Source organism: Saccostrea echinata, unplaced genomic scaffold (assembly GCF_033153115.1).
Source record: "Saccostrea echinata isolate AGI-Se365-2 ecotype Australia unplaced genomic scaffold, CSIRO_AGI_Sech_v1 ptg000047l, whole genome shotgun sequence".
Lineage (NCBI taxonomy): Eukaryota > Metazoa > Mollusca > Bivalvia > Ostreida > Ostreidae > Saccostrea > Saccostrea echinata.
In genome coordinates this window covers 15,067,746-15,087,203 of record NW_026889796.1, presented here as the reverse complement: position 1 = coordinate 15,087,203, position 19,458 = coordinate 15,067,746, and positions in this window count along the sequence as shown.

The following is a 19,458-nucleotide window of genomic DNA, read 5'->3' as shown; positions in this document are numbered from 1 at the left end:
GTGCCCATAATACATGTACCCACGAATGGGATCAAGGTTGTTATTTGCATCAGATTTTCTACGGGTTTCATAATTTCCAACTATGCTTGTGTGATGGACAGCTAACATAGTTTGGATAGTTTCAATTACAATTTAATCTCGTTTAAGTGACTCCATTACTAGAAAATTGTCCATTCTACATCTTCCAAACACCACATCATGCATCTCTCCCCTTGGAAAATTACTGGACATAATGTAGAAATCTTCAGCATAAACAAATAACTCTCCCCTCGCTTTTGATACCTACTTTAGAGTTTCAAAATTCGTGGTTTCATTTAAAGTTACATTATCAACGATTGTCCTTTGACCAGCAAGAAGGATTACTTCACTTAAAATCTCAGGTATTTTTCGCAAATCAAGAAACGTTTTGATGAGACCTTCTGTAAACATTATGTCCCCACTTGCTTAACAATAGAATCAGGATTCATACATACTGTTTCATAGCATCAAAGTACATGTTCTTTAGAACAGGTAAATCGCTACCATTTCCTAGTTTTGACAGCGGTAGTGTTTTCCAGCTATCTTTTTCCACAGCGGTTTTCAAATATTTTTCATTTGTGTAAAATATCGATCGGCGTAAAAAATAAATCTGGAACGTTTTACAATTAGCAACGGTATTATTTTAGACAATGTATTTCTCTGGATATTCCGGCATTGGCCAAGTGAAAATTTTTTTCAGTATTATGCATCATTCATATGTAAAATTGGAGGACTTTCGTAATTTTCGAAGAGAAGTATGAATGTATATGTATAAGTGCATTTCACGAGCAGCACCGACCCCACAAATTGCCAGAATGATTTTTATATGTTTCACTCTACTCCAAAACATCTGAATATGAAAAAATTGAAATCAACAAAAGTGGAAAAAGGCTTTTTTTAATCCGTGAAACTAAGATCCACTTTGATAAACATAAGAATGTACATCGGATTTACATGCAAGTAATCAATAACTCAGAATTTCCTCTTCCTGAAAATCTATCACATCCGCAATCTCATTCGCAATTTTCCAAAATTCTCAAATTCAAAGAGGCATAACTATTTGTTTAAACAAACAATTTTCTGCTCTAAGAAACGTTTTTATTTTTTTTTTCCAAATTTCTGGAAGGAGGCTTCCAATACATCATTGCGGATGGGATCAAATGTTTCCCAATTCAAGTGTACCTTATTTCGGTGCTTTGCACCTCAGTGACCTTTCACTTTGCGCTTCGTTTCTACACATATACTAGTAATTGGAGCAGGCTTTGCCCAGCTGGGTATACTGCTGATATCCTTGCATCATCAAATTATTTGACAATTGTTTGCCTCGTTTAAAAATTGTTCGTTCGTAGAACATGCTCTACGTATGGAATCAACTGGAAGACATAACTTCCATATGCAGGTAATTATAGTTTATTGCGACATAACAAAGGGAAGTTGACGATGGAAAAATAGAAGTCAGTATGTTTATCATAACGTTTTGTCGTTATTGTGACATAAATGTCTTTTTTTTTAAGTAAAATATCCAATTATGAAGCAGATGTCTCAGATTCTGTGGTGTCTTTTATTTCGAGTTTAAAGGAATATATCGAATCAAAATGAATATTACTAATTGATAATACGTCGTCGACATATCTAAATGTCGAGTTGAAGGCCACAGCAAGTGTTTTCTTCTTTTCATGTAGAAGTTTTAATAAATTATGCTTTATATGAATACAGAAAATTAGTCTGCTAATATTGATTGATTGATTGTATATTGTTTTACGTCCCATTCGAGAATTTTTCACTCATATAGAGACGTCACCATATACCGGTGAAGGGCTTCAAATTTTGACCTTTACTCGGCACTCAGGGCCATTGAGCAGTTTTTTTTATTGTCATTCATATATTGTCGTAACAAAGGATATCAACCTTAAGGATATCAACTCACGTAAGAAATTTTTCTTCCTATTACATCTTTGAAAATGTATGAAATATTTTTCTAAAGCAATAACATTATTTCATTCTGTCAGTTTTGTTGAACAGAGTCAAGGTTTGAAAATGTATAGCCGAATGAATTTTGTCAAAGCAGTAATTCTCAAAATTCTCTTAAAAATTTGAATATGTTCACATTTCCACAACCTTTGAGTCACATGATCACGTGATCGCTATCTTATTAACATAGATTTTTGATTCAGGAGTTATCATTTAATAAGTGTTTATTAACCGCGGTATATCCGCTGCAAAAACAACTTTTATAAACTTTGATCATAATGAACATAATACGCTTTCAATTTCAAGAAATTGAGAAACATGTGATAAGTCCTTTACGAGTAAGAATGGCTTTTCATCAATAATAACAGTCTGTCTCTCTTTTTTTTTTTTTTTTTTTTTTGTTGTTGCTTTTTTGTTAGGAAAAAAGAACTTGAAAACGGGGAAAACGCGTGTCATTCTGTAGAGATTTGTCACAAAAGCCCAATGCTGAATGCAATACATCCCTCCACAAATGTACTTTCAAATCATTATTTTTTACTACGTAATCTCTTTAATAATATATATTATTTCTAATATCAAAATCGTAAAAAAGAATCTTATTCATAATCCTATAATAACATCACTAGTTTGAAAGACATGATGAACTCTTTTTCAATAACCATCTTGAAATCTTCTTCTTCGTAATCTATTACTTAAACCAGCATTGAATTACTGTTACCAATAACAAATGAATAGGATTTTTTTTTCTCTTTTTTCAGCTATGCTTCAGAAGACTCAGAGAAGACGCAAAAATATTATTTAATGTCGGTAATAATAGGGATTTTAAAACTCTTGAACAGGAGGAGACACATTTCTTTAGTCCAGTGCAGTATTGATTTTTCTTGATTACCGATTTTAGATGCATTAAAAGTAGAAATATGTTTTGAAGATTTGTATCAAATTTAATGATCAATGATTTAAGTGTTGACTCCCTCATTTTGACAAGTCACATATTACGAACATCATTATCAGAGATGAGTATAAAGTTCATGTCTTGTAAACTGTATACAGATTATATCATAATATACCGTCCTTTTAAAAGTTAAAGTAAAAACAATCGACGTTTTTTTTCCCATCTGAATGTAAATATTACCTTTGAGAGCATATATAGAGTTCATGTACTTCAGAAACAGGTGAGGTAAAAACGAGAAAAAAACTAAATAAGAGAGAGAGAGAGAGAGAGAGAGAGAGAGAGAGAGAAACCTCTTAATATGCATACAAATTGTTTTAAAAAAAGATGGATAAGTCTTTAGAGCCTTTCACGACATAACCGTATCTTTGTAAAAATATAATAGCCGAACTCTAGATATGTTAATGTTGAAGTTAACGTAGATAGACCAGATAGTTCAGGATGAATGATTCTTATTACTGTGTCAGTCATTATACGTGAAATATTAAAGATGTCGAATTTAAATTTTGCTTATTATTGTTTTCTCCAGCATACACCCTTCCGTTGAAATATCAAGCGTTGCTTATTCTGGTCTGATTATTTTCATTTTTTTCTTTTTCTTTGAGGCGTAAAATATCCTTTTCAAACCAGTTCAACATAATTCAATCCATTTATATGTTTTTAAGAGTATATACTCTAAAATCATTCACCATCGCCTTCATTATCGATAATCACTGACAGGGAAAGATCATTTGTACACGTATGTTTTTTAATTAAAAAAAAGGTAAGATGTCAGTTTTTCAACTTAAAGCATCATCCGATGCAAGTTGTCTCCGTAATAAGCTTGGTCTCAATATGATGTCTTTCATGCACTATTGCACTTTTAGCGGCATTATTTTCCCAACTTTGCTAGAACGGGTCTCGGAATAAGTATTAAATTCTTATTTTAGGTGTCGTCGGTCATATAACAGCTCCTGGGCGTGGCGACAAATTGAATAATTTGCCGACAGACAGGGTGCTGTTACACGACATCCATAATAAGAATTCAATGCATATATTTAAATTCTTTTTCTCTCCTCATACATATCAATTTCATTCATTTTCATGATAAATTAATCGCCTTTCAAGAAATAGTGTGGTTAATACACGTACATGTAGGAGCCTTTTTGATGTGGAAATGAACATTTCCTGAGAAAATTTTCAAATTAATTTTAAACGTACAATTGTTAAATTTTTACAACATTTAATATTATAGTTTTTTAAAATTTAAATTCAGCAAAAATATACTTTTTGGTGTTCCTAGTGTTTTGAAATTGTATTTACATGTAGTTCAAATTGTGTATTCTACCTCGCCCTTACAAAGTTTTCTGTGTTTTATAAGGGATTTAATGTTATAAATTTCCATTGCATTTCATAAAGAAAATTACACTTAATGTAAATATACAGTAATATGCTGTCGTATAATACTCAACTATAACCTGCATATAGTATTTTATCTCCAAACTGATTAGATATGCAATAGCTTGCTCTGAGTACGATCAATCTTTAAACTGAGATTTCTAAATATTTTAAAGTCTAATATATATATATATATATATATATATATATATATATATATATATATATATATATATATATATATATATATATATATATTAGAGGATGTCAACAAATAGTCGACTATTCGACCATCAGTCGAATGGACCGACGATCGAATAATGAAACGACATTCGAATATTATTATTATTAAATAAATGCAATTAAAGAGTGATTTAACGAGATGGAATTCTCATCTTAAAATTGAGGAACCGTTTTTCCTCAGAGACAGTCGAAAATTTTCTTTAACAAAAAACGATTGACTATCTATGTACTTATAGAAAGTACGATAATTGCAAGTGCTTCACTAAGCGGGAATTATACGTCAGATACTGCCTGTGTTGTTTTTGTAATAAATCACCCATCAAATTACTGGACTCTGTTTGGAAAACTATTAATTGGGCTTGATCTTATACCCTGTATATTTGTTATTTTAGGATTGCTCTAATCCAAGAATCACACCATAGCCGTGACATGTTTTGACACTTCGATAATTATTAAAACAATCCGCTTACCTTTTAAGGACATATATATATAAATATATATATATAAAATTTCATTATAAACATCTGAATTTCATTTCCAATATTATCAAAAGTCACTGCGACTTACATATGAATTCTTGTACAGTAAAAAAATAGGCATCATTAAATTGTTTCAATTTACCAAAATTGACAAAACGACAAAACGTTATGATAAACATACTGACTTCTATTTTTCCATCGTCAACTTCCCTTTGTTATGTCGCAATAAACTATAATTACCTGCATATGGAAGTTATGTCTTCCAGTTGATTCCATACGTAGAGCATGTTCTACGAACGAACAATTTTTAAACGAGGCAAACAATTGTCAAATAATTTGATGATGCAAGGATATCAGCAGTATACCCAGCTGGGCAAAGCCTGCTCCAATTACTAGTATATGTGTAGAAACGAAGCGCAAAGTGAAAGGTCACTGAGGTGCAAAGCACCGAAATAAGGTACACTTGAATTGGGAAACATTTGATCCCATCCGCAATGATGTATTGGAAGCCTCCTTCCAGAAATTTGGAAAAAAAAATAAAAACGTTTCTTAGAGCAGAAAATTGTTTGTTTAAACAAATAGTTATGCCTCTTTGAATTTGAGAATTTTGGAAAATTGCGAATGAGATTGCGGATGTGATAGATTTTCAGGAAGAGGAAATTCTGAGTTATTGATTACTTGCATGTAAATCCGATGTACATTCTTATGTTTATCAAAGTGGATCTTAGTTTCACGGATTAAAAAAAGCCTTTTTCCACTTTTGTTGATTTCAATTTTTTCATATTCAGATGTTTTGGAGTAGAGTGAAACATATAAAAATCATTCTGGCAATTTGTGGGGTCGGTGCTGCTCGTGAAATGCACTTATACATATACATTCATACTTCTCTTCGAAAATTACGAAAGTCCTCCAATTTTACATATGAATGATGCATAATACTGAAAAAAATTTTCACTTGGCCAATGCCGGAATATCCAGAGAAATACATTGTCTAAAATAATACCGTTGCTAATTTACGCCGATCGATATTTTACACAAATGAAAAATATTTGAAAACCGCTGTGGAAAAAGATAGCTGGAAAACACTACCGCTGTCAAAACTAGGAAATGGTAACGATTTACCTGTTCTAAAGAACATGTACTTTGATGCTATGAAACAGTATGTATGAATCCTGATTCTATTGTTAAGCAAGTGGGGACATAATGTTTACAGAAGGTCTCATCAAAACGTTTCTTGATTTGCGAAAAATACCTGAGATTTTAAGTGAAGTAATCCTTCTTGCTGGTCAAAGGACAATCGTTGATAATGTAACTTTAAATGAAACCACGAATTTTGAAACTCTAAAGTAGGTATCAAAAGCGAGGGGAGAGTTATTTGTTTATGCTGAAGATTTCTACATTATGTCCAGTAATTTTCCAAGGGGAGAGATGCATGATGTGGTGTTTGGAAGATGTAGAATGGACAATTTTCTAGTAATGGAGTCACTTAAACGAGATTAAATTGTAATTGAAACTATCCAAACTATGTTAGCTGTCCATCACACAAGCATAGTTGGAAATTATGAAACCCGTAGAAAATCTGATGCAAATAACAACCTTGATCCCATTCGTGGGTACATGTATTACGGGCACAAGCCTTATGATTACAGTAAAGGAAGAGCAATATGTGCAGATTATTTTTCAAAGAATCTCAACAAAAACTCAATTATCTTCAACAAAGAAGTAATCCTACCTGTTAGGGCGGTGTGAAAATACATCCCTTGGTAAAAATATTACCTGTTGAAAAGAATATAATCGATACAAAACATTCGTTTGCTGAAAAAATAAAACTATGGTGAAAAGTTTATTGTGAAGCATAACCTGAAATTCCTTTTTTTGTAAACCATGCAGTGTTTTAAATAACATTTCAATTTTCTTTTTACATTTGATACCGTTGGAATATACTGGTCAAGACTTATTAAGTTTGCAAAACGCATGCAGTAATTGCCAAGGTCCGTTTTTACAGTTTAATATTCCTTTCAAAAGAATACATATAAAGCTGAAACAGACATTTTGCATAATTACATCAAATAGTTTGTTTGTTTGGTTGTTTAAAGTCTCTTCGAGAATTTTTCATTCTTATTTAGACACCTTCACTTGCCGGTGGAGGGCTGCAAATTTAAACCCGTACTCGGGTTACAGCCTCGAGCAGTGAGGAATCTATTTACTTACTGCGACACGGGACATCGGTTTATACGGTCTCATCCGAAGAACCTGTTTCCACGTCGCACAGTGGATTTGAACCCGCGCCGTAAGGATCAACTCCTGTCGCCGCGACTCTAGAGCAAACGCTCTAATCGCTACGCCACGTGGTCGACACATAAAATAGTAAAATGGTAACATTCTGCACAATCAACAATATGTCTTATGGTCAATATTTTAAAGTCAAATAATCTATTACTAATCAATCAGTACATCTGCAATCCATTCAAACAAATAATGTAAGTGAGTGATTTTACACAAAATGTTACATTGTTCAAATATATACCTGCAGTTTCATAATTACAAGTTACTGTTTAAACCTTTACGTCGCTATTCTATCAGATATGATTATTTTAAAGTTTTCACATAGTATTTCATACTCTACTCTAAATAGGGAACAGCCAATAACTCCTTAATCACAGATGGCTTTTTGGTACCTTAGATTTCACGGCAAATAAACAAATCAACCAAACTCAGATCTGAATAGCGGTAGTCATAATGATTGTTTTTCAAAGAGTGCCCCTTTACGTTGATTTAATATCCTGAACATTCTAGTTTGCTATATGCAATAATGAATAATTTTATACCTTGAACATTCTAGTTTGCCATATGCAATAATGAAGTACATAATAGCAGAAAATGCATTTATGAAATGAGTTTTTTAAATAATAAATTGAATTTTTACTAAATATAACAACTTTATTTTGTATCCTATGGTGAGCATTTACGACCATATTCACAGCTGTTTTAAGCATGGCAAAAATTTCAGTATCTTATCCATCCTCATGTGTACTTCATAGTCGATTATGGATTGTTTCAGACAAACTCATGCTTTATGATAAACGTAATGACTTTAACTTTTCAATCGTCAACTTCCCTTACTTATGCAGTAAAATACCTTCATCACCTGCATATGGGGTTTATATCTCTCAGTTGATTCGATACGCAAGAGCATGCTCTATGTATGTACTATTTCTAAAACGAGGTAAATTATTGAAAAATAAGTTGATGAAACAAGAATATCAGCAGTCTCGTATAAAATCATCATTTTGTAAGTTCTATGGTCGATACAGTGACCTTGTCAGCAAATACAATTTATCACTGAGTCAAATGCTGACTGACGTTTTTCACACTAATTGTTAGACCATTATTTACACACTGAATTGTCGACGGATTTTTCCGTAATTCCCCATCATGATAAGGAGCACACTACGGGTGTGACCGGTCGGCAGGGGATGCTCACTCCCCCATGGCATCTGATCCCACCTCTGATGTTTTGGAGGTCAGTGTTTGCTCTGCACCTATTTTGTAATGTTTAACGGACTTTTGAGCTTGAATACTGTTCGTTATCTCCATATATTTCATTTTGAAATTTTAGATGAAAACTTGTTTTTCTGTTTTTTAAAATCCTATTTGATTTAATTGCAATGGATTTATAAGACTACCCATTTGTAAAGCATGTTACCTAAGGAAATCGCTTTCTACACGTTGTCCTCACTAGCTAGCGATGCTAAATTGTTCAACTATTAAGAAGTGTTGGTTGTTTGAAACAAATGTTATTATTTGTGTTCGATATTTTTTGAATTGATATTCACTTGATAATCAATTATTTTTTACCACCAAACTGTTTATGCCAACAAATGTACTTCTAAGTTTTAAACAGCCAGAGTCCGAGCTAATTTTGCGTAAAAGAGACTCAAGACCCATATTGTGTCAAAAGGTCATTTATATACAAAACTATATTATTCAAAAGATATATAGTATTTAGAAAATACATAATTTGATATGACTGAATGAAAGACATAGATTCCGAAAGGTGGGGATAAATATGTTGCTAACTAAGCACAAAAACATCTAGGGTTTCTGATAGAAAATGAGGGAGGTCAGTAGCCGGGATTCAAATCGTACTCGCAGAGAGCAGCCAAATTAAGGAATGCTGCCAACGATGCAATCCCTTGGAAAACCCCAGAGCGACATCTACAAAAGACCAATTAAAAGCGCGCATTCCGAGGTATGCAGAATGATGCAGAGGTAACTGTGGCTAACAGCTAAAATTAACTCGCATTGAGTTGAGTTTTATTTCCGGTAATTAAGTACACGTAAACTCTAGATGATTGAGTTGAATAAACAATATGGCATAAACACACACAAAAAAATATATATATCTAATCTTGTTGTCATAAATTCTTTTATTTTGTCCATAAAATCAATTTTAGAGCTGCTAATTTTTTCTATGTGAGCATATATATTTATATGATGATGATTATTGCCTCCATACTCATCCTTTTATTTAGGGGTTTTCAGAAGAATAAGATTAATATACTGTAGAATCATCATTGTTTGTGGGGGACCAATCTTCTTGGATTTTGTGGGTCACCCTCTCCCACGATTTTACATCCCAATAAACGTTTATTTTGTATACATATTGATTCCTTGAATCTGCCGTGAAGACAAGTAACCCACGAAATTACGTCCCCACGAACAAGTAAAATTTTGCCTGCCCACGAACATTGACCCCCCCACGAATTGAAATGATTCTACAGTATAACAAGTGCACACCTGTATATAAGCAATTAGCATACCATATCTTTCCTGTAAATGAAATACAGGGAAAACATTTGAAGTTCTAAATTTCCCAGTCTATTTTTTTTTCTAAAAACGGTTTCTATGGTGGTTTTCCTGGTTTATTGAGCATTAACGATCAGTTTTTCACACGTACATGTATTAAGTTTTTCTGATACCAATGGAATGTCTAATCTAGATTATGTTGATATAATATTCATGTTACAGAGGGCAAATTCATTTTTTTAAAAGTTACATTCCATTATTTTTAGAATGTTAGAAAACGGAGGCATAGATACAAATGTTAGGTGAAGTGTTTGCCTTAAGATATGTTTTTACTCAATTTTATTACCTCTTATAATAAGTAGGACTGATCATATTAACATTTACAAATGTTAGATACTGTCTTGTCTTAAAATACGATATAATATCGACTGAATTATGTAATAAGTCGGACTGATCTTAAAATACATATCCCAGCCAAACAAAAACTTTTTGAGTAAGGGCCTCTCTATATCTACGTCCTCATGTCATTTAAATAACAAAAGTTCATAGATGATCTACACTTCTACAGTAACAGAAGTAAAACAATTTGAAAATTTGATTTAAAAAAATTGCACGGTTTATAGACAGAAATAAAAAAGTGATTTTCAAGTTATGCTTCAAGCCCACTTCTCACGATAGTATTATTCTTTCGGCAATATCTTGAATATCTTGATTGTATCCTTTGATTAAATCATATTATTAACAAAGGATGCATTTTCACACCACCCTAACAGGTAGGTTTACTTTTTCTGTTGAAGATAACTGAGGTTTTGTTGAGATACATCGAATAATAATTAGCACATATTGTTCTTCCTTTACTGTAATTATAAGGCTTACGTCCGTAATATCTCCGAATGAGATCAAGGTTGTAATTTGCATCATATTTTCTAAGATTTTCATTATTTCCACCTATGCTTGTGTGATGCACAGCTAATATCGTTTGGGTAGTTTCAATTACAATATAACCTCGTTTAATCGACTCCATTACTAGAAAATTGTCCACTCCACATCTTCCAACTACCATATCCGGCATCTCTCCCCATGGAAAATTACTGGACGCAATGAAGTAATCTTCAGCTAGTGGGTTATACAACTGTCCCCTCTCTTTTGATATCTTCTCTAGAGTGTCGAAATTCGTGGCTTCGTCCATAGTTACATTATCAACGTTTGTCCTTTGACCAACAAGAAGGATAACTTTTCCTCGAAATGCAGGTATTTTTACCAAAGCAAGAAGTGTTTTGATGAGACCTTCTGTAAACATTATGTCCCCGCTTGCCAAACAATAGAACCACGAGTCGTAGTGTCTCATAGCGTCTAAGAATATGTTCTTTAGAACAGGTAAATCGTTACCATTTCCCACTTTTGATACATTGAGTGTTTTCCAGCCGCCTTTCTCCACAGCATTCTTCAAATCTGCATCGTTTGTGAAATAGATTGGCGTAAAAAACTCCTGAAACTTTATCCAGTTAGCCACGGTGTTATTTCTGACATTGTATTTTTCTGGATATTCGGGCCTTGGCCAAGTGGAAAACATTGTCAGTATACTACGCCCTTCGTATTTAAAATTAGAAGACTTTCCCAGTGGTCGAAGAGAGGTGTTCATGTACGTATACAGGTATAATCCACAGGCAGCACCTACTCCACATATTGTCAGCATGATTTTTATACGTTCCATTCTCTTCCACATTGTCTGAAGTCTGAAAAATGAAGGGTTGTGAAGGTACATATTGTCGTTTTGTACATATTGCATTGTCGTCGGCGACAATATGTACTTACCCTCACTGCACATATTGTCATCCATCGGTACAAAATGTCGCCGGGTGAAAAATTACACATGTACATATTGTCGCTGGTGACATTATGTGCCACACCCTCACTGTTCATAAGATTTTTAAAGATTTTCTGTATATATTCCTATGTAAAACTTTGATCACTCATTATGGCCCAACCCTTCCTGGGATCATGATTTGAACAAAATTGATTTTTTTTGGTTTGTTTGCTGTTATAATGTTCATCTCGAGAATTTTTCATTCGTATGTTGACGTCACCACTTGCCGGTGGAGGGCTACAATTTTAGACCTATACTTGGCACTTAGGGTCATTGAGCAGTGAGGAATCTTATTCGTGCCAGCACCTCAAAATTGTACGTACGCTATGTAATGAAGCTTTCACATAAATGTCATCTCTTCTGACCCAGTAATTCTTGAAAAAAGATTTTGAAAGATTTTTTTCCTAAATATTCCATGAAAAACTTTGATTACCTATTGTAGCCACACCCTTCCCCCGAGGGACATGATCTGACTTAAACTGAATATACACTTCATAATTAAGCTTTCTCATAAGTTTAACCTTTTCTGACACAGTGGTTCTTGGGAAGATTTTTAAAAGATGTCACTAAATTTTCACTAATTCTTAACTACTTCACTTGAAAGAGGGCACGGCCCTTCATTTGAACAAACTTGAGTTCCCTTTATCCATGTATGCTTTGTGGCAAGTTTGGTTGAAATTGGCCCAGTAGTTCTTAAGAAGCTGAAATTGTGAAAGGTGTACAGACAGAGGGACGGGCAGACAAAATGTGATCTGAAAAGCTCAATTGAACTTCCAGTTTAGGTGATCTAAAATTGTCAACCCCAACACCAATTATATTGGCACATGATTGTATATAAGAATAACGCAAAAAAATAATTTCCAGATAATCATTGCTACTGAACGAAAAAACTAATACATGTATTCAATCTCCAAGTATATATTACAAGAAAAAAGAATAGGCTGATTTATCAGATATCTTAAGAATTACGGTATCTTGACATATCATAGTGATGTACATCAATCCTGGACACAATTTTCTGACCAAAAAGTTTTCTCTCTACAGTATCTACAGGATTGCTAATAATACTATCTGTCTCCCTCCGTGCGTGTGTGTGTTTATCAATCTCTCTTTCCTTTCTCAAGTAAATATTCGTCAAAACAATATATCGACGACAATATATGCCGACCTTGACTGTACATATTGTCGCTGACGACAATATGTGCTGATGCTTGACAGTACATTTTGTCGTCCATTATGCAGGAGGAAAATAAGGCTCGCCTGGGTACATATTGTCGCCGGCGTCAATATGTACCGATGGACGACAATATGTGCAGTGAGGGTAGATACATATTGTCGTCGACGACAATATGTACAAAATGACAATATGTACCGTCACAAGAGTCTTTTTTCACTTGTGAAACAGATTCTCGTTGCAAAATATTTACTCGTCCCATTGCTCTTAGCTAAAACGTCTTGGCAAAAATAAAATACCTTAACTCAAGGTTTGAATGTCAACGTTTTCAAAGAATGAGCAACTGCCTCAATAGTATTTTAAAATATACATGTATTTCGGACAGATAATATCTACATGCACTTCGTTCAAACTTCAATTCTTATGAAGTCTCCAGTGGTCTCCGAAAGCTATATTATTATTCGTCTTACTCTCAAGAATTTGAAAGAGAGGCTAATGGGTCACGATACTCATCTGAACAACTTTTTAATTCGTAAATATAAGCCTAAATCTCACAAACTTTTTCCACTGTAATTATAGTGTAGGATAAAACCAGAGACTTCAGAACGAAATCGGAAGTCTGGTTTATTCTACACTATACCAATAACCGGAAGCTCATGTATCCCGTCTATAGTCTTAATATGTCGTGAGGTAATTTTCGAGGAATAAATGAGTGGTTTACTTTAAAGAGGCTTGATCAATGATGTCTGGAACGATATATTTGAAAAGAAAAAATGTCTCTAGAAGTGAAACATGTCTTATTAAAGTAGGTTAATGATTGATAACAACCATTCAATTTAATATACGGATTATTCAACATGTGCTTGCATTAATATTTTCATCCTGTATGTTAAAGGAGGACATCGGAGTATAAATAGCAGCCAATGAAATAAATGGTGGGTTATTTGATTTTTCTGGCCACATTCAGATTGCAGAGAGTTATTTACAAATATTAAAATACTGATTCCCCTTTATCATCAGATGTTTGTCATGCTTGTTCTTCTCATTAATGTGCATCCTTGGTCACAAATTAAATTTACTGTAAAATTTTTTCTTAGCTGTATTTTTCATTGAAATATTTGAAGCAGGGCTTCTGTTTCTATTTGAAATTCAAAACTGACAGCAGTGGGCGTGATTTAGTTTGTTATTGTTTACACCGGATGTTGTCTACATCACATGCTGGCATGGCGGGCAGAACAGAATGCTGCAGTGTTTGACTTACTTTCATCTCTAGATAAATCCAACTTCCAAAAGATAAAATCCATGATTCAGATTTTTGACATCTGTATTGAAATTGGAATAGTTATAAAATCCTCACAATATATGTACAAAATAAATATCAAGTCAAAACACCTAGCCTATACAAACAGAAAGAAACAATCAAAGAGAAGAAAATATCAATTTGATCATGTTGATTGACTGTCAACTATGAAATAAAAATTATTCCCACAAGTGACCCATGTATTGTACATCTTTTGGATTTGGTAGCCATGTTCTCACAGTATTCACTACACATGTCGGCATAATGTCACGTCTGTGCCATTCCTGTCCTGGCTGATAATGTTCCAAAGCTCGCATTTTTTTCTCAGCATATCGGGGATCACTCCAGACTCCACGATGTAAGAGCATTGTCCAAAACCTTTTATATTTCTCCTTTCGTAATTTTGAATTCCTGGGATGGGACGGTCTGAATGGTTCCACTTCCCACCATAATTGCCTGTTGTTGTCGTCTGTGATACAGGGTTTGCAGAGGCAGAATGGACATTCCTCTCTGTTAATGTCTTGAAGGATGACAAATTTTTCTTCATCATTATTGCCACTGCATTCAGCTTCTATAACTCCAGTATCTAATTCTATATTTGTCTGCACACCTTTGTCTACACATTCTGATCTTACACAAGTGTTCCCGCCAAATTTCTCTTCCTGTGATGTGTCAATGGGGCGAAAATCCCAGTCACTATGCAAAAAGAAATGTTATATGCCCTTCATTTGCATTTCACTCACGTCCAGAATTAATCTCTGTCTTTCCCCCATTTTGCTTACAAAATACAATAACAAATTAATGGAAAATGGCCTCTAAATGATTACAGTGTAGGTACTAATATATGCAGTGTAGGTACTAATTGATGCAGCTGTGTGAAGTCCAACCTCCCCACATGATTAAATGGGTGATAAGAGAATGGTTTATTAGTTTCTGCAATTTTGTGAATAGGGCCAAACAAAGGAGAATTTTATTTATATTAATATATATTTTCAATTCTGTTGATTTCTGGAAATAACAACTTAGAAATAAAAAAAAATTGATAAATTAAAAAAAGGGAATTTTCAAAACTAATAATGTTATAGTGAGGTTACACATCTATTTCTCTTTTGTTATCAATTACTCTCCCCCTTGGCCTCACATAGAATATAAGGATGGTTTTGGGTTACTGATTACCAATATATATGAATACAATTTCTCTCAGAAACATCAAAAACTTGTATTTGAAATCATGGCAAAAAATGAAGAGTCCTCAAAGAAACGTCCACCAAATTTTAGGCTTGAAATTCCTGGTGATGGGGAATTTAAAACTAAAATTCAAGGAAAACTGCAAAACATTTCTCACTTCTAAGCGCAATTCACCTGTAAACAATGCTGTAATAATCGAGGAACTTTTGGACTTTTGGTTAAAAAAACACTCAGAGGACCAAAGTGTGGAGCTGGATCAAACACAATTTCCATCAACATATCTTCAAGTCAGGAAGAGGGATGTAAATCAGAAAATGTTTGTTTGTGCAGAGTCATCACTTCTAAATATATGTGAACTTTGTGAAGCTCATACCAAGAACTGTAATGGAAAATTGAAATTCTTTAAGAAAACCATGAAAGGACATGTTATCTCTTTGCGCCTCCAATGCTCCAAGGATAAAATACACAGTTATTCCTGGTCATCATCACCATATCTGCCCAATAATGAATATCTGGTCAACCACAGAATATGTCATGGTCTTATGTGTAGTGGAATGCTACCATCTCATTACACAAGATTTTCCAATGGAAGTGGATTAGGATGCATCAACTGGGCCAGGAGAAAACATTTTTTTGAAGAATATAAAAATTCTGTTGAGGCCGAATATCAAGATTCCGTCCAAGATGCTCTACACGAAGAAATCGGGAGTTATGAAGACTTGGATGGCATCAATATTTTAACAGATGCTAGACATGGATGGCGAAAAAATGCAAAAGATACATCTGTAGTGGCCATAGGTGTGAAATGTCATAAAGTTTTGGATTGTGTCCATGTCACAAAACAACAAGATCCCGTTTCTCAACGACATGAAAGAATTGGCACAGAAGCTATTTATGAAAATTTCACCTCGCAAGATGTCACCATCAAGATTCATTCTCATGACAGAAATCTTAGTATCAACAAATTTATTAAAGATTTAGAAGAAACAAAAAATCAGAATGATTTATGGCACTCAGTGAAAGCACTGAAAAAATCACTTAAAAATATCTCCAGTGGCAGTAAGAAGTCTGAGGGTTTTACCTGGAGTGAGCAGCTAGTGGACAAGACCGAACCGATTGCCACTCATATTCATTGGGCTGTTAGGCATTGTGAAGGAAATCCAAAGAAGCTACAAGAATTTATAGAGAATATAATTCCTCACTATGAAAACTCGCATGAAAAGTGTCATCCAGAGTCGAGATGCAGAAAAGATGAAAATTATGAGCCTTCCCGAGTTGTGTTAACAAGTAAAATTGCCAAAAAACAATTAGAAAATGCACTGAAAGGATCAGTTATTTATAAATATCCCGAGGATTATGTTTTGGGTAAAGATACTTTTTATGTAGAGAGTTTTAATAATGTCATGAACATATTCCAGGACAAGAGAATAGTTTTTGGAGAAAACCAATATAAACTGAGATCAAACTTAGCTGTGTGCCACTGGAATGAAAACGGTGACAGGGAGCACACCTCAGTGTATCATTCAAGGAACCCAAATGCGCCACAAAGCCAGAAAGGGAAGAAAGTGTATAAAAAACTAACATTTAAATACAGAGATAATATCTGGTGTAAATATATAGAAAGCTTTTATTGAAATGAACTGTCATAATATTGAGCCGAGATTATTTTGTACATTGAGTATCTGAATATTGTAATTGAAACAAGTTATAATATTTTTATTTTAATCAGAATTGTATATATATATATATATATATATATATATATATATATATATATATATATATATATATATATATATATATATATATATATATATATATATATATATATATATATATATAATCAATTATATAGTCAATCAATAAATCAGCAGTATGTCTTGTAAATCCTGCTTTGTATATATACACTGTAAAGATTATCACTGTGGGTTACTTGTTTAGCCAAGTAACACGTGTGCTGTCTTCTGTTATCAGCATGCTGGAGTTTATTTTTAACTTAGCTGCAGCAATAAGCGCCGCCCTACACCAAATTTGCTTAATTGCACTACCACCGGATTTTCAAGTAGGTCAAGCTCGGCCTTTAAATTAATGGATTCTTTCTTATTGTTGATTTAGAATCTAATTTATTTATAACAAACTCAATTTTTTATTCAATTAGAAATAAAATTTCTTCAATGTTTTCAACATTTGATACACAACTGTGATAGTTCAAGAGATACTTCGTAACCACATTTCTCTTATGAGCATTTTATGCGTAAAATAGGTAGCACGTCCCTAAAAACAATACACAATTACAAATAAAACTTATATGAAAAAAATACTATAAAATCAAATTCTTCAACATCACACGGTGTTTTTTGAAAAGATTTAAATTAAAAATATGCAAAATGTGAATACATCAAAATTCACGTCATAAAAAATTATCTCAATCCTTAAAAGAAACAATCTTTGTATTCATTTCTTTAGTCTATATATGTCCTACATAAATAAACAACTTTTATTCATGTACATTAATTTTAGAAACATGCATAGAAACCTGATGTTAATAGACTACCCTCAATTTTTCTTTATTTGACCACAATTTGTTATCTCTAAATCACGTGACTTAGGTGATCGATATTGTAAAACCAAGATCTGAATCAATTATTATTATAATTATCATCATCAACATCTTGTTGCCGGTTTTAAGGTTTGAATACATATTTCATGATGACCTTTCTTGCTGTCTGAATCATAAAATAGAATGATTAAAGTGACATCTGGGGCCCGTTTCTCAAAAAAGCCTACGATCAGGCTTGAGCTTAGTCCGGACTAAATCAGTGACTAAACCCGGAAATCGGACTAAGTTGCGTTTCACAAAAAGGCAGAGACTTAGTCGAAACTAAACTTTAGCTTAAATCTACGCCTCCTCACGAGTAGGCGTAAGTTCTTAGTCTGTACACAACTTGAAAAAATGGCAAGTGTTTTGATCATAAAGAGTTAAAAGAATAATTATTTTTTACGCGTACGATATAAACACCCCTTCATATTCATATATGATATGTAAAAAATCGTGAAATATACAATTATTATTTAGGTAAATAGAAAGGTAGTAAAAACCCGCGAGGATGCAGACTTTTTTCCGTAAAAGGTGGGGTGAACTAGAAATTTGTAACTATGAATTCTAAATTGTGAAACTAGGTAAAAAAAATTAAGAACTGTCAGAGTTTTAAAAAAATCAGGCACGCGTAGTATGGGGAAGGGACTGCAACCCTAACGCTTTTGACAGTAATAGTGTTTTCTGTTATAAATAAAGTTGTAATTTAGGTTGTCCTGCACTTTCAGTATTTCTTTTCTACTACTGTCAAAGTTTGCTGAATATTTTGGTTATTCAATTACCTACCCCCCCCCCCCCCCCACCACCACCACCATCCCTCTTTTCCCCTCCCCCGCACACTTTTAAAAAACGCTGCTGGGTCCTTGATATTTTTTTTGTTTTGAAATGGATAATGTTTTAATAACAATATACTTTTAATATATTTTCGATAATGAAAAATATTCGATAATTATGCCATCAATTAATTAAGGCAATGCACCTTTTACCCTAATTTCCCCTTTAATTAAATATAAATATCATAAAAAGAAAAAGTAAAATGTTCCAGTAATTAAAATATCGTTTGTATAATACTGTTTTTTCCTATTTCAAAGGAGTAAATGTCATGGCGTAAGATGTGTCTCTCATTTTTTTTTTAAACAGGTACTTGGATTTAATTCATTTACAATCTATCTTACTTTTCTCAGACGAATTTTGTTTGAATGTGCTTTTTTGATCGATTTGTGAACAGATAAACACTTTATATTACATTTGAAAAGAAAGTGGTCAATAAAGTGTTAAAAATGTTTTTGTTGTAAATAAGAAACAGAGTTTCGAATATGCTGTCATTTAATGCATTATACTCATATAAGAAGAAGAAATTTTGCTTATTTAAAAATATTTATGAATATGAAAATAATGATTTGTTAATATCTTTAAATTTAGAAAAAAATCTTCTAGAAACATTCTGCATCCATAAAAGAAATTAATATTAAATGATCATATTCTTA